General features: G+C 34.1%; 1 pseudogene; it reads left to right on the top strand.

Moving 5' to 3' along the window:
* Positions 1 to 9,536: 9,536 nt before the first annotated feature.
* LOC132037060 (subtilisin-like protease SBT3) lies at positions 9,537 to 13,007 on the top strand (annotated as a pseudogene).
* Positions 13,008 to 14,241: the final 1,234 nt, after the last annotated feature.

Here is a 14,241-nt window from a genome sequence, read left to right as displayed (position 1 = left end):
AAATTAATGTCTCTGAAGGACAAAGTAAACAACATGCCTGAAGTGTGGTAGATCAATCGGTTCCAAATGAAATAATCCTTGAAAAGGGAGAGGAGCAAACGATCAAAATGATTATAATAAGGAGGCAGTGTACTCTTGAAGAGCCTACGACGTAACACTTCATGAAACCTCATGAGAGGTTTAGGTACCTAAAATAACGAAAGTGATGCAATCTCAATAAGTTATGTTACATTGTGAACCGATACAAATGATATATCGTCGACGATATCTTTGGTACAATATAGCGCAATATTGTTAAAGATTGTGAGGATCTAAATTCTATGTCTATAAAGCATGCCAACATAGACATTATTACCAAGTGAAATGATGCATTTTGGTAAGCTTTAAGCTTATTGGACCTACAGTCCAGACAACAGAAAATGCCACTCATTTAAATATTAATTTATGTTGTCACTTGATAAAATTTATATGAAAATTCTTGAAGAATTTTGAATGCCTGAAGCATATACAAGTTCTAGAAGTTTTGTTCATTATTCTTATATGAATTAAATCAAGCAAGGTGAATGTGATTTAATCACCTTAATGAATGTTTAATGACTAAGGGTCTATTTATCCCTACGTCTTTGTGGAAATCAAAATCTGTCATATTGTTAGTGCAAGTTGATGATTTGAGAATTATTGAAACTCTTGAAGAGTTTTCAAAAGAAATAGATTATCTGCTGAAAGAAGTTGAAATGAGAAACTTGCAGAATTTTTTGATCCTGAAGTCCCATATCTTTATGCAATTGATGCATTTATATATTTTGTTATGACTATGAGGGATTATGGTCATACGATGTTGTTTTACATGACAGTCAAATCATATAAAGATAACATATGTTGATACAACAAGTCAAGAATGCACTTGGAGTGATTTCAACAATATTATATGCTGATGCAACTCTATCCAAAGACTGAAGATGCAAAGAACATACATAGTCCAACTAAAGAGTGGATTTATACTATATCGCCTTGTCTATGCCTAACTTTATTATATATCTATAGATTTTTCTACTATAATTGATCGCAATAATAGATGACATATCTATTATAGTAGAAATATTATAAGCTTGCTTCTGATTATTAAAATTACCTAATAATACTACTTAAGACTCTATATTACAAAACATAACTTTTTCCTTATGTACAAAATATAACGGATCTTCATCTTTCATTTTTTGTTTTAATTTTTTTAAAAATTTTGAAACAAAAAATATTTTTAAATTTTTTTCTCTCTCAAAGCTTAAAAAATTCACTCAAATTTTTGTGTATGAAAACTGTAAGAAATGTGTATATGTGAGCCAAATTTTTAATAAAAATTTCATACACAAAATTGTGAACGAAATTTTTAATACAATTTTCATACACAAAATTGTGAGTGGAAATTTTAAGCCTTGAATATTATATGAAAGTTGTATACAATGTTGTTGTAGTTGTATTAATTTTCAGAAACCTAACATGAACTTTATACACAAAAAATGTGAGCGAAATTATAAGCCTTGAGCGAGATATACATATTTCATACTGTTTTTATACACAAAATTTTGAGCTGACTTTTTAAGCCTTGAACTAGATATACACATTTTATATATTTTTCATACACTAAATTTTGAGCGAACTTTTTAAGCCTTGAGCAAGATATATATATTTCATACATTTTTCATACAACTGTCATACACAAAATTTTGAGCGATTTTTCTAAGTCTTGATTGAATTTTTTTTTATTTTTTTTTAAGAAAAGTTAAAAAAAAAAATCTTTTTAATTTTTTTTTAAAAAAATAACTTGAAGCAAATATTTTGTATATGTTTTGTAAGAAATCTATTACTAGTATGTTTTGTAAACTGAAAAGTATTGTCATATTTTGTAAATATACCGTACTCTTATGTATATATAGGTTATTTTCCCTTATTAATTACCTCCGGTACTCTAAAAATCTATATCTATATATATAATAAAGATGGGAATAGTCAATCCTATGTGGCATCTCTCAATGGCCAGGAAATGTATTTATCTTTTATTTCCTTTTTTTGACATTTTTCCCATCATTTTCATATTAACTATATTTAAAACCTCATACAAAGACAATGAAGAATAACAAATTATAGTAATAAGTTAAAAAATGAAGAGGCGTAGCATGACCAGGTTACCTACTAAATTGTAAAGTATGTAATTAATGGTGAATTCATCATGCTACACAGGAATTTAATTTTCCTATAATCCATCTCTTCTTTCTATTCTTCCGTTTTCTTCCCTATATAATGAAGTTGGTCATCCATAATATATTTATTAAACAACTAAAGGCTTAAATGGCCATGATTGTCCTAATTAAGTCATTGACAACCTTTTACTTTCCCCAATAAAGCCTGAATAACCGTTTTGCTTTCCTTAATTAATAAAGAAGAAGAATTCATATGTTATATAAGTTGGAGAGAAAGAAATTTACTGCAATCATTAGGGGTGTGCAAAAACAGGTGCAACAGATAAACCGAACCAATAAAAATGATATTGGTTTATCGATGTCGGATTATTGGGTTAACGGTTCTGTAAATTTTTTTATTGGGTTATCGGTTCGGTTTCCGGTCTCAAGGATTTAGTTAACGGTTAAACCGATAACCAAAAAGCTTATATTAAGATTAAATTTTTATCCCTAGTTATATATCAGTGGCTTTAAATTATAATTCCTATTCCTAAATTACTTACCATGGGAACAATTATTTTAATTATATTCTCTCGATTCTCATATGAACTAGGACTTGTAGTGCCTCTCTTCCTCTCTCCCTTACTTCTCAAACGAAACTAGGGCTTGCAAGTTCTCTCAGTTTTGGATCTTTGAAGTTGCTAGCTTGGTGCTGCTGCTGCTGCTTACTGATGTGCCGTGAAATTACGGCACATTCGATGCCAATTGCTTAATCTTTTGTGAATCCTCAAGTACTTTTGATGTCACTTTTCGTGTTTTTGTGTTAATTTGTAGAATAACAAGTGTTGGAAGCAAAATGAAGCAAATACAAGCCAGAGTGCACCAAAACACCACCTGCGAGTCGCAGGTACTGCATGCGAGTCGCAAGTACTGCAGCATTTGATGATAGAGATGTTGAAGAATTGAAGATAGTGGTGCAGCACTTGCGAGCCGCACTTGCTGCAGCATGTGCTGCACCACGACACTGCTCGAATCTGCAACACCTGCGATGAATTTGGTGCAACTGGCAGGTTGCACATGCGACACCAGATGCGATTAGCATCAGACGCGCAGGGGTATTCTTGTCCAGAATTTGGTGCAACCTGCGACTGGCAGGTTGCACATGCGACACCAGATGCGATTAGCATCAGACGCGCAGGGGTATTCTTGTCCAGAATTTGTTCCCGTTTTGACACTTCTATAAATAGAATTCTAGGGTTTTGGATTCATTATTCTACACTTTTTAGAGTTGTCTTTTTGTGGAGCTCATTTATTATTGGTGGTTGAAGCTTTTTAAGAGATTCTCCACTTTTGTCATCTACTCCACTTAGGACTTTTGTAAGCTTTATGAATACCCTTTATGCCTTTACTTTATTTGTAATGAATATTAGGGGCTAAACTCATTAGCTAAAGTTATGGGACCAAAATGTATTAGTTATGTGATTGGGTTTCATATTCACACTTCATTTATATGCCAAATGTGTTTTCTATTAACTTTTCATGCTTCAATGTCTTGTGATGGTGTACAACATTACTTGTGCCTTATTACCATTACTTTGCTTGGAAAAGAAAGTAGAGGTTAGGAAAAGAGTTAATAGCAACAATTTGGGGCATAACCCTCATCTAATAGCTTGAGCTAGGAATAGGAAAGCTAGTTGAGGTTAAATGGGTGTTCTCATATAAAACATTCTAAGGCTTGGAAAAGCTTAGAATGAATTTTGCTAATTTGGTTGGAAAACGTTTGGCAAGAGTTAAGTGACCCTTAGTCTACTACACTTATGTATAGAAATGAGTTGAAGTGAAACCCAAGTGCATTACGTTCCATTGGAACCACAACCTTAGTTCGACTTCCAAATAGTTAAATCTCATATCAACAAAGCTTAGACATAATGGTCTAAGACCAAAATCAAACATTATTATATTCGCCTTCCCTCGAATATAGATTAAGAGTCAAGCGTTACACTCAACAAGTATATTTCTTCATTGTATTCTCTGTGGGATTCGACCCCAACCTCGTTGGGTTCTATATTTGACAACGACCGCTTACTCCTACTATTAAAGGTGTAATTTGGGCGTATCACTTACTGCTTTCTTTTGCATTTTATAGTTTGTCTTGCTGCTGGTGTTTTTTCTGAAGAAGTTGGCCTTGTTTATGAACAAATGAACTAAGAACTGCCCTTGTTTTATATTTGAAAGATTGCTACAATGCATTTTATAGTTTTTGTCTTGTAGTTGTGTAGATTTTATGCATGAAGGCAGTATATATATAAACAAATGAAAACAAGAGAAAGCAAAAAAAAATTAACGGAGCACTCTTATTGGTTAAACTGAAAACCGAACCGTTAAGGACCAAAAATCGATAAACCGAAAACCAATAACGAATATCTTATCGGTTTGGTTTTGATTTAGTATATTTACAAACCCAAAACCGATTAACCGAACCGATAAAACACAAAATTGAACCGAACCGACCGATAAGCACCCCTAGCAATCATCCACTTTCATTTTCTTTATCCAATTTATTTTCTTGCATATGATAAGATAGTGGTAAGTTCTTTTGTTCTTCCAACAATTTGAGTCCGTGATAATTTTTATTTTTTGTTGGGATTCCTATTGTTATTTTTTTTTTGTTTGTTTATAATATTGGTTTGATTATAAGTCTTTCTATCAGTGATAACAGTGGTAAGTTCTTTTGTTCTTCCAACAATTTGAGTCCGTGATAATTTTTATTTTTTGTTGGGATTCCTATTGTTATTTTTTTTTTTTTTTGTTTATAATATTGGTTTGATTATGAGTCTTTCTATCAGTTTTTCTACAATTGCATATTTTAGCGTATTACGTTTTTTTTTCTTTCACTGCTCTGACATACATTTGGGACTTGAAAAGATTTGTTGATTTTGATGTGAGGATTAAAAATATTGAGAATTATGTTCAATAAAATATGCTTCGATTTCTTCAATCCTTTATTTTGTTCTTGGTTTTGTCCGCCTTTTAATGGTTGTCACGATGTTGATATAATTATATTTTCAAGGTTATAACTTGAGGATTTTGTATTATTTGTGCGGTTTGTTCTTTTAAAATATTGAAAAATTATAAGCTACCAATGATTGACTTATTTCATCTGTTTCGTTTTTGTTCATTTTTACTTCAGGCTTTGATAGATTATGAATCCAAACATGAGAATTGCAATGAAACTTTTTTTCTTCTTTTACCTTCTCATTTGGCTTAAATCTATATTGTTTCGAGAGTGTGATTTTATGTTGAAACAAAAGCGTGATACAAGAAATAGTGGCAATATAGCAACATGATTCCAACCTGGAAAATTATTACAAGAAATTTATAATGTACATGTTTTCTTTTGGTGTTACTTGAATTTTCTTCTTCTTTATGCAGAACAAAGAAGGGAAGTAGAAAAATTAAATTAAAAAACAGTGCAAAAATAGCAGCTTGATTCCAACATGAAAAATTAGTGTCTGAAATTTGTGCATATTTTTCTTCTGTGTGTTATTTCCATTTGAATTGTTTTGAGACTCGCATAGAACATTTTGTAAACTAGAATCTAACTACCTCATGAAGTAACAATAACAAATTTCAACACAAAAAAGCAAACTACATATTCACCCAAAATATCATCTTCATTCCATTTAAAGAATTATTAAAATGTAGTTTTAAAAGTTAATAGAAATTTTAATTAAGTTTAAAATTTCTAAATGAGAAGAAAGAAAATAATAAATTTTAATCAAATCTATCTAAATCTGAGGACTAGAAAACTCTTCTTAAAATATTTAAATCGGATGTTGACACTTTGAGTGACGTTACGGATAATTGAGACATTGGCATGATATAAAAAAAATTAGTAGAATTTCCTCTTCTTTTTCTATTTTGCAGAAAGTATTGAAGAAGTAGAAAAGGATTTTTCGTAGTAAAAGAGTTTTTTTTTTTTTTTTTTTTTTTTTTGATTAACATTATTGAAGGTGCTTCAATTAGGGGTTGGTTCAAATGTAATACAGATGGTGCTGCTAGAGGAAATCCAAGCCCTAGTTCCATTGCCTTTTGTGTTAGAAATGAGGCGTGTAATCTCATATATGCAGCAGGACAAACTATTGCAGATGGCAATAATCTCATAGCAGAAGCTTTGGCCATCAAGAAGGGAGTTGGCTACTGCATTTCTCATCAGCTTGTTCCTCTAGTTGTGGAAACTGACTCATTGGCTATGAAGATGTTCATTTCTGGAACATGGGAGGTTCCATGGAGCATTACTTTGGTGGTTCAAGAGATTAACAGAATAAGGAGGGGAAATATGGTGATTGTGGAGCGCATATACAGAGAAGGAAATGGCCTGGCAGACTTTTTAACTAACTATGTTTTTGATTTTGCAGGTACACAACACTTTCATAATTTTCAGGATCTTCCAATCAAGGCTAAAAGACTTCTCAACATGGACAAAGCTCAGATTCCTAATCTTAGGATCAGACATGAGAAGGATAACAGATTACAGGAGCTATAACTTGAATAAAACATTGCTACTGATACTGATAAGAGAATGAAATAATTGTGTTGCATGTCTAGGCCATATATACTTCATGTGTTGAAATGGAGATGAACTGGTGAGGAATCTTGTTATGGGTGGTATTGGTGTGCATGCATGCTCATTCCCATGCAGGAAGTCTCAACATGTTCAACAAAGCTTCAACATTTTCCAGGAAATGGCAACAGGTTGGATCAGTGACCATTAGAGCAAACATAGCATAGTAAGTCGATACATTTGTCCTAGATGTGCAGAAGAAAATTCACCGATCGAAGTCCATATCACCAAAGTAGAGCTTGGAGGTGTGAAAAATGGATGCAAGTCAAGACTATAGGACCTCTAGCAGCTTTATTTATGTTTGATGTTGTAATGGTTTTACTTTTATGCTCTTGCTTTTTTTGTCTTTTTTCATACTAACCAATTGGTTAGTTTTTGTACAGTTTGTTTGATTTCTAATAAAATGCCACTATTTTGGTGGTTTTTTTTTAAAAAAAAAAAAAAAAAAAAAAAAAAAAAAAAAAGGTGCTTCAATTACAAACATTATTGATGGTGCTTCAATTACAAAATATAGTGACATAAGGTGGAGATAAACATTTTATTATGGTATAAAGATCTTAATTTCAAGACACTACAATAGGTATTTCAATAACCTCGAAAACTGCAACTATCAAGACTAAACCTCATTCTATTATTGAATAATACCACCAAATTATAAACGACATAATACTTGAAAAAGTCATTGAATTAAGTATAACCAGAACATACGACAAAAATTAGTAACAACTTCTTTTTTTGAAAAAAAAAAAAATAGTGAATGAACTACCTAGAACAGTTAATAATGAAATAAATAGAACGTCCCAGGATGAGTGGCAGCAGAATTATTTTTATATACGATTAAGTTAATTTTTTTACTATTAAAGTTTTTACTTGATGGTTTAGTATGTAAAGTAAGTAAAATTGGTTTCTATGGCCAAACGCCTACTTAGTCTTAACGTCACTTTTAATATTGTCTTTCTATTATAAATGTTTTCAATGTTTTTGTGAAATTGGTTTTAGGAAGAGTGTTCATTGCTAACCAAACAAATTGTTACATAGGTAGTTTATTTAATTTAGAGAAAAATAATTGTATGTAGAATTAAAATTTATATGAGTATATATGAGTTTTTTTTTTAATCTTTTATCTTGACTAAATTGATAAAAATATAATTAAAATTCACTAACTAAATTTATAACCGCGCGAAGCGCGGCAACTTTACTAGTTAGAAATATGCTCAATCTCCGTGTCAGAAATGCCATTCCCTTTGTTCTTCATCGAGCAAAAATTGATAGTGACAAGTGAAGTTCCATATATAAAACTATAAAAGAAGGTAACTGTCGTTTTAGGTTTCCATTTGTAGAGGAAGAGTGTCATAAGAGTAGCATTTCCTTCTCATCACATTTTGCTGCTGATGTTGATATTAGTGATGGTCTAGATAACTGATGTATCTTTCTTAAATAAGCAAAGAGTTCAGTAAAATATCTGAAATTCTTTTTATATCATGGATACTAATAGGAACTCAACTATTAGAAGATTCGGAGGGTGAATCATGACAGAAGTATCATTCTTTTTGTTTGATCGAAACAATAAATATGCAAGGTTCTGCTTTGATACGAAGCCAAACTTGGGAGGAGATTTATGTAATTATCCCTTTAATTTTTCGGCTATAATGACGTTGTGGGAAAACCAATCTAACTAATGACTCTGTTGATACAAAAATACATAAGTGACTTTAGTGAATAATTTGCTATAATTTGCTAACCAATATAAATTATTCACTCGCTTTTCTTGTTTTATTACACTTTATGAAATATGTTGCTCTAAGCTCCTTAAATATATAAAACTCATGTTGTAGGAAATTTTTGCAGGTAAGGTTTCTGGTTATATCAAATTATTACTATATATAAGGGACAATTAAGGGGCTTTTGTAGTCCTCACACAAGTTCTCAATAAAATTTTAAACTTTCAATTAATTACTTTTAGGTTCTAATCTTATTTTTTAAAGTCAAATTTACTTTTTGTTCTTAAGGTCTACTTTTCAAAAGTTTTCGAACCTCCTACCTCATTTTTCCTGTTTTTTGGTGTTTTATTCTGTAGATCCACATTTGAGTCTGATTAATCCAGATAATTCGAATTGCGTAGCGCCCGAGCGCTCCCTCCAAAGATTTTTTCATACCCAGATTTGAACCTGTGACCCCTGATTAAGGGAGGAGCAGCCCCATCCGCTACACGAATTCTGTATTTGTCTTAAAAGTTCATTAACTATGTATAGATTATTAATTTAGAACTAAATAACTTTAAAAAATTAGGATCCAGAACTTATAAACGTCAAATTCTGGCTCCGCATTTGATTTGAAGTAAATAATTTCAAAAATTAATAAAATATTAAAGGAGTGAAATGAAAGTTTTGCTTTTATATATTGAAAATATACTTACATGAAATTTAATTATTACTAACATAAATTATATTTCTTTTATTAAAATATCTACTTTTATATCTTGGGTTCTAAGCCCGGACCTCACGTAACTAGTAGTGGTGCTAAGGAAGAATAACTATAAAGAGATAAATGCGGAAAATATTGGTAAAAATTAGAAGTTTGTTTTAAATTTCTAGAAATTGGCTAGACTGACAATTTTCACAGCAGGTACCTATCATAGGATTTTCATTGACAGCTTATTTTGAGATTTTAGTTATACCAGCTACATTATTCGCTCAAGTCTGTGGACCACTGAATATATTGAAGTTGTAGTTTCTGGGAACTATAGCACACTGTAGGACCATTTGGCCATGCATTTTGGACATTAAATTTGAAGTTTTGATTTGAAATTTGTGTTTGTTTATGATTATTGAACAAAGCTTCAACTTCTATTTGGTGGAAATGTCAAGACAGCTGGTAAAGAATTTTTTTTTTTTTTTTTTTTTTTGTAAGAACTGGTAAAGATATTAGAAGGGTGCAAAGTTGAAAATGTTGCAATTTTTCAATAAAATGCCAGTTTGGCACAGGGTGAAAGATGGACAAAGTGATGATGGATAAGTTGGCTTCCCATACATCCCCCTTTATATAAGTAAACAACATTATGTTTAAGAAATCATCCCCTCCTCCATTCATTGCTAAAAAATATATGGCTAATCCTACTGCCATGTAACTTTGGTTCATTCTCATCTTAATTCCATCAACAATGGCTCAATCAGATCTTACATCATTCATATGGACTCATCAGCCATGCCAAAAGCTTTTTCTATCCCTCATGCTTGGTACTTGTCCACTCTTGCTTGTGTATTAGACAGTTCAAGACTTGGCAGAAACTCCCAGCCTTCCTCAAAACTAGTCTATGCGTATGCTAATGCCATGCATGGTTTCAGTGCAAGTCTTACTCCTTCCGAGCTCCAAGTCATCAAGAATTATATGTTTCTTCAATGAAGGAAATGACAGTAAAAATCCACACAACCCGTACATCCCAATTCCTTGGGCTCAACTCAATAACAACATCCGGTGCATGGCCAAAGTCGGACTACGGCAAAGATGTTATCATTGGTGTAGTTGATACAGGGGTTTGGCCAGAGAGTAAAAGCTATGATGATGATAGAATGACTGAAGTTCACTATGGTGGAAAGGAACATGTGAAAGTGACACTCATTTTAATTCTTCTTTGTGCAACAAGAAACTAATTGGAGCTCATTACTTCAACAAAGGCATGCTTGCTAAATATAAAAATCTTACCATCACCACAATGAATTCTATCCGCGATATAGAAGGACATGGAACTCACACTTCCTCTACTGCTGCAGGAAGTCGTGTAAACGGTGCATCTTACTTTAGCTATGCCCCTGGTACTTCTATAGGCGTGGCCCCAAAGGCTCATGTGGCTGTGTACAAAGCTATCTGGGAGGGAAGTGCTACCTCCTCTGATATTCTAGCGGCAATGGATCAGGCAATTGCAGATGGTGTGGATGTGATGTCCTTGTCATTTGGCATGTCTTGTCCAATATATGAAGATCCTACTGCTATTGCTGCGTTTGCTGCAACTGAGAAAGACATTTGTTTCCGCCTTGATATGATCCCAACAAGCTCAAGACCATTCACTCGGAGTCAAGCAAGGGAGCTCCAAGAGCTACAAGCATTATTCATGAAGAGAGACGCGTTGGAAGAGCTTGAAGAGAAGATCTCACAAGTGTATAACGTTTGGGAGATAGCTTGGGAAGAGATTGAGAAGGAAGCCACAAGAAAGGAAGCTACCACACAAAGTGGCTAGAAGTGCAATTTATGGTAAAGGAGTGCAACTCTTGGTTAGGAATGCAATTCAAGGTCAAGAGTGCAATTCGAGGCTATAATTGCAAAGCAATTGGCGTGTGGCATCAAGAGCCCATGTGGGGATTTTTCCGCAAAGGCCACTTTTGGGTCTTTGTTGTAATAAGTTTTTGCATAAATAGACCCTTTAGTCTTCATTTATATTTAGCTTGAATTTGGATGAAAACTCTTATATTTGGGTGTTATAGTTTGTTAGGCTAAGTAGTGATAATTGTAGGGAATTGTGAGGTCATCAATTGGTGAATTCCATTGTTGGCTTTGAAACATCTTTTCATTGATTTCATCTTTAGTTGTCCATTTGTGGATTTCAAATCAACTTCTCTTGTTGAATTAAAATAGCATAGGTTCTTTGGTTGAATCCAATTGGAAGGGTTTAGTATTCTTGCTAAGCTTGTCCATAGATTCATTACCAAATGGGTCTTGCTTTATCCTTTTAATTTCCGCATTTGTTTTTTATTATTGTTCTTAGAGTTTCTAATTAGGATCTTGTCACGCCTCAGCAGGAAATTCCGGGCCTCATGGTCAATCCTTGAGCAATGATGCACCTTGGTTTCTCACTGTTGGTGCAAGCACAGTTGACCGTGCTGTTATCAGGATATTAACTCTTGGTAATGGAGTTCCAGTCACTGGTTTATCTCTACCCCTGGTAACTCGACAAGTGAAATTCCTATTTTCCTTGTCAAAACATGCTTAGATAACGAGGAATTGCAAAAGGCTACAGACAAATTTGTAGTCTGCATTGACAAAAACGCATCACTTGAGGATCAAGTTGTCAACGTGAATCAGTCAAAAGCTGCTGGTGGTATCTTCATAACGAATGACCTCGTCACTGATTTGGACGAATATCTCCAAACAGGATTCCCAGCTGTGTTTTTGAATCTGCAAGACGGTGATCAAGTTTTGAAGTACATTAACAACACTTCGTCACCAAAAGCAAGGATTGGACTTCAAGGGACACGAATTGGCACAGAAACAGCGCCAGCAGTCCCACATTTTAGTTCGAGGGGGCCATCAAAGAGCTTCCCTTTCATCCTCAAACCTGATCTGATAGCTCTGGTTACTTAATACTAGCTTCATGGTCTCTAATATCATCAGTAAGTCCATGGTCTGAACTTCACAGTAACTACAACATTATATCTGGCACATCAATGTCATGTCCACATGTTGCTGGCGTAGCTGCACTGCTGAAAGGGGCACAACCCGAATGGAGCCCTGCTGCCATTTGATCAGCCATGATGACCACAGCAGATGCGTCGGACAACACACATAATCCCATTCAAGACATTGCTCACGAAGATGCTGCCACTGCTCTAGCCATGGGAGCTGACCATATCAATCCTAATAAGGCAACAGATCCTGGACTCATCTATGACATCACACCACAAGATTATATTAATCTTCTTTGTGCTCTAAATTTCACATCAAAACAGATCAAATCCATCACTAGATCCTCTTATACTTGCTCAACCCCATCATTGGACCTAAACTATCCATCTTTCATTGGCTATTTCGATACGAATGGCAGTGAGTCGGATCCTACAAGGATACAAGAATTCTGGAGGACAGTGACTAATCTAGGAGATGGTGCGTCCGAATATACAGCCGAGTTGATTCCAATGCCTGGACTTAAAGTTAGTGTTGTTCCTGAGAAGTTAGTATTCAAAGAGAAGTATGAAAATCAAAGCTACAAGCTGAGGGTAGAATGTCAAAAACCAATGAAAGATTTTTCGGTTCATGGTTCTTTAAGTTGGGTGGAAAAGGGAGGTAAACATACGGTTAGGAGTCCCATTGTTGCCATGTCTAAAATTTGATCCTTTGTCAGGACAGAACTGATTATTGAATATTCACGAACTTGTCTTTTGAGAATGTGATATGTAATACACACTTTGAAATATAATTCTATGGTCCACAACATTACTCCCTTACCGGTTAGTGAAATATAAATTTTTTATGACGAATTCTTTGAGTTCTCAGTTAATCCAACTCGTTGAAACACCTAGTTGATATATTATGAACTGAGAGCATAGAAAGGATAAATCTTGTATAAGATGTTGAGTGCAATAAAACATTGACATGTTTTTTCAGGTTGTATCACCAGAAAGTTACATCTCTGTTGAAATTATTTCAATTGAAAGATAATACTACTGCGAACGTGTAACCAAATTACAGTCCCCAGTTACTTAGCCTCAATACAATTAATCTCTTCATTCACCAACCCAATGTTTTGTCTTTTTTTTTTTCTTATGGGAAATTGATTATTGATATTGTAATAAACGCTAGTTCGGAGACTTACGCGTTTTCTCCTTGCGGAAGCGGATCATCTGCAAAGAATCCACGATTCGATGTCGGGAATCCTCACATACGGATAGAAACCCTAGTTCCACAGCCTACATATCCTGTTTAGTTATGCAGAGAATTCTCTCAAACAGTAATTTATGGGGAAAAAATGCTCTCAGGCATGCAGTTCGAGGTAAGCCCTAATCCCACTTTCTCCATCTTTCTCTGTCCTCCATCCCCAGCTCCGATTGACCTAACCCCTTTTCCGGCATGACCCTACCTTTTTCCGACCTTCTCTCTCCTCAAATCTCCTCCAAACCCTACCCTAGCATAGCTTTTTCTCTGTCTTCCACAAAGAACACCTTTCCTAAATACTTACACTCCGAAACAATCCAGAAAATTTCGACCCCAACCCAGAAAATTCCGACCACCTTCGATCTGCTCCGGTGACTCTGTCCCAGAGAGGCTCGCCGACCTGCTCCTAAAGGCTTGAGATCTTCTTTTCTTTTTTGGGTGAACTTCTTTCATCTGAATGCTCTCTTCCTTCCTTTTTTTCTTCCTTTCTTCTTCTTTCTCTCGATTTACATGGAGAATAGAATTTATTTCGTACTAGGGGAAAGTCATATGACCTTCTTTGAGACCAAATCTCCTTCGAAATTTGGTATGAATGGGTGGAGAGTGCTAGACTCTACATGAGAAGGATGAAGGTTAGTGTAGGGCACTTGTGTGGTATGCGAAGGCTTAAAGAAGCTTCGATATTAAAGGGAAAACCTTTAAATCCTAGAACTCAAGAGAGATACGTCTGCCTATATTTATTGCTCCTTAAAGTACAATAAATATGGTAGATTTGTGTCGGTTATTACGTTAATGGTG

This window comes from Lycium ferocissimum, chromosome 11 (genome assembly GCF_029784015.1).
Source record: "Lycium ferocissimum isolate CSIRO_LF1 chromosome 11, AGI_CSIRO_Lferr_CH_V1, whole genome shotgun sequence".
NCBI lineage: Eukaryota > Viridiplantae > Streptophyta > Magnoliopsida > Solanales > Solanaceae > Lycium > Lycium ferocissimum.
The sequence above is the reverse complement of the archived record's forward strand: the minus strand, read 5'-3'. Positions and strand labels throughout refer to the sequence as shown.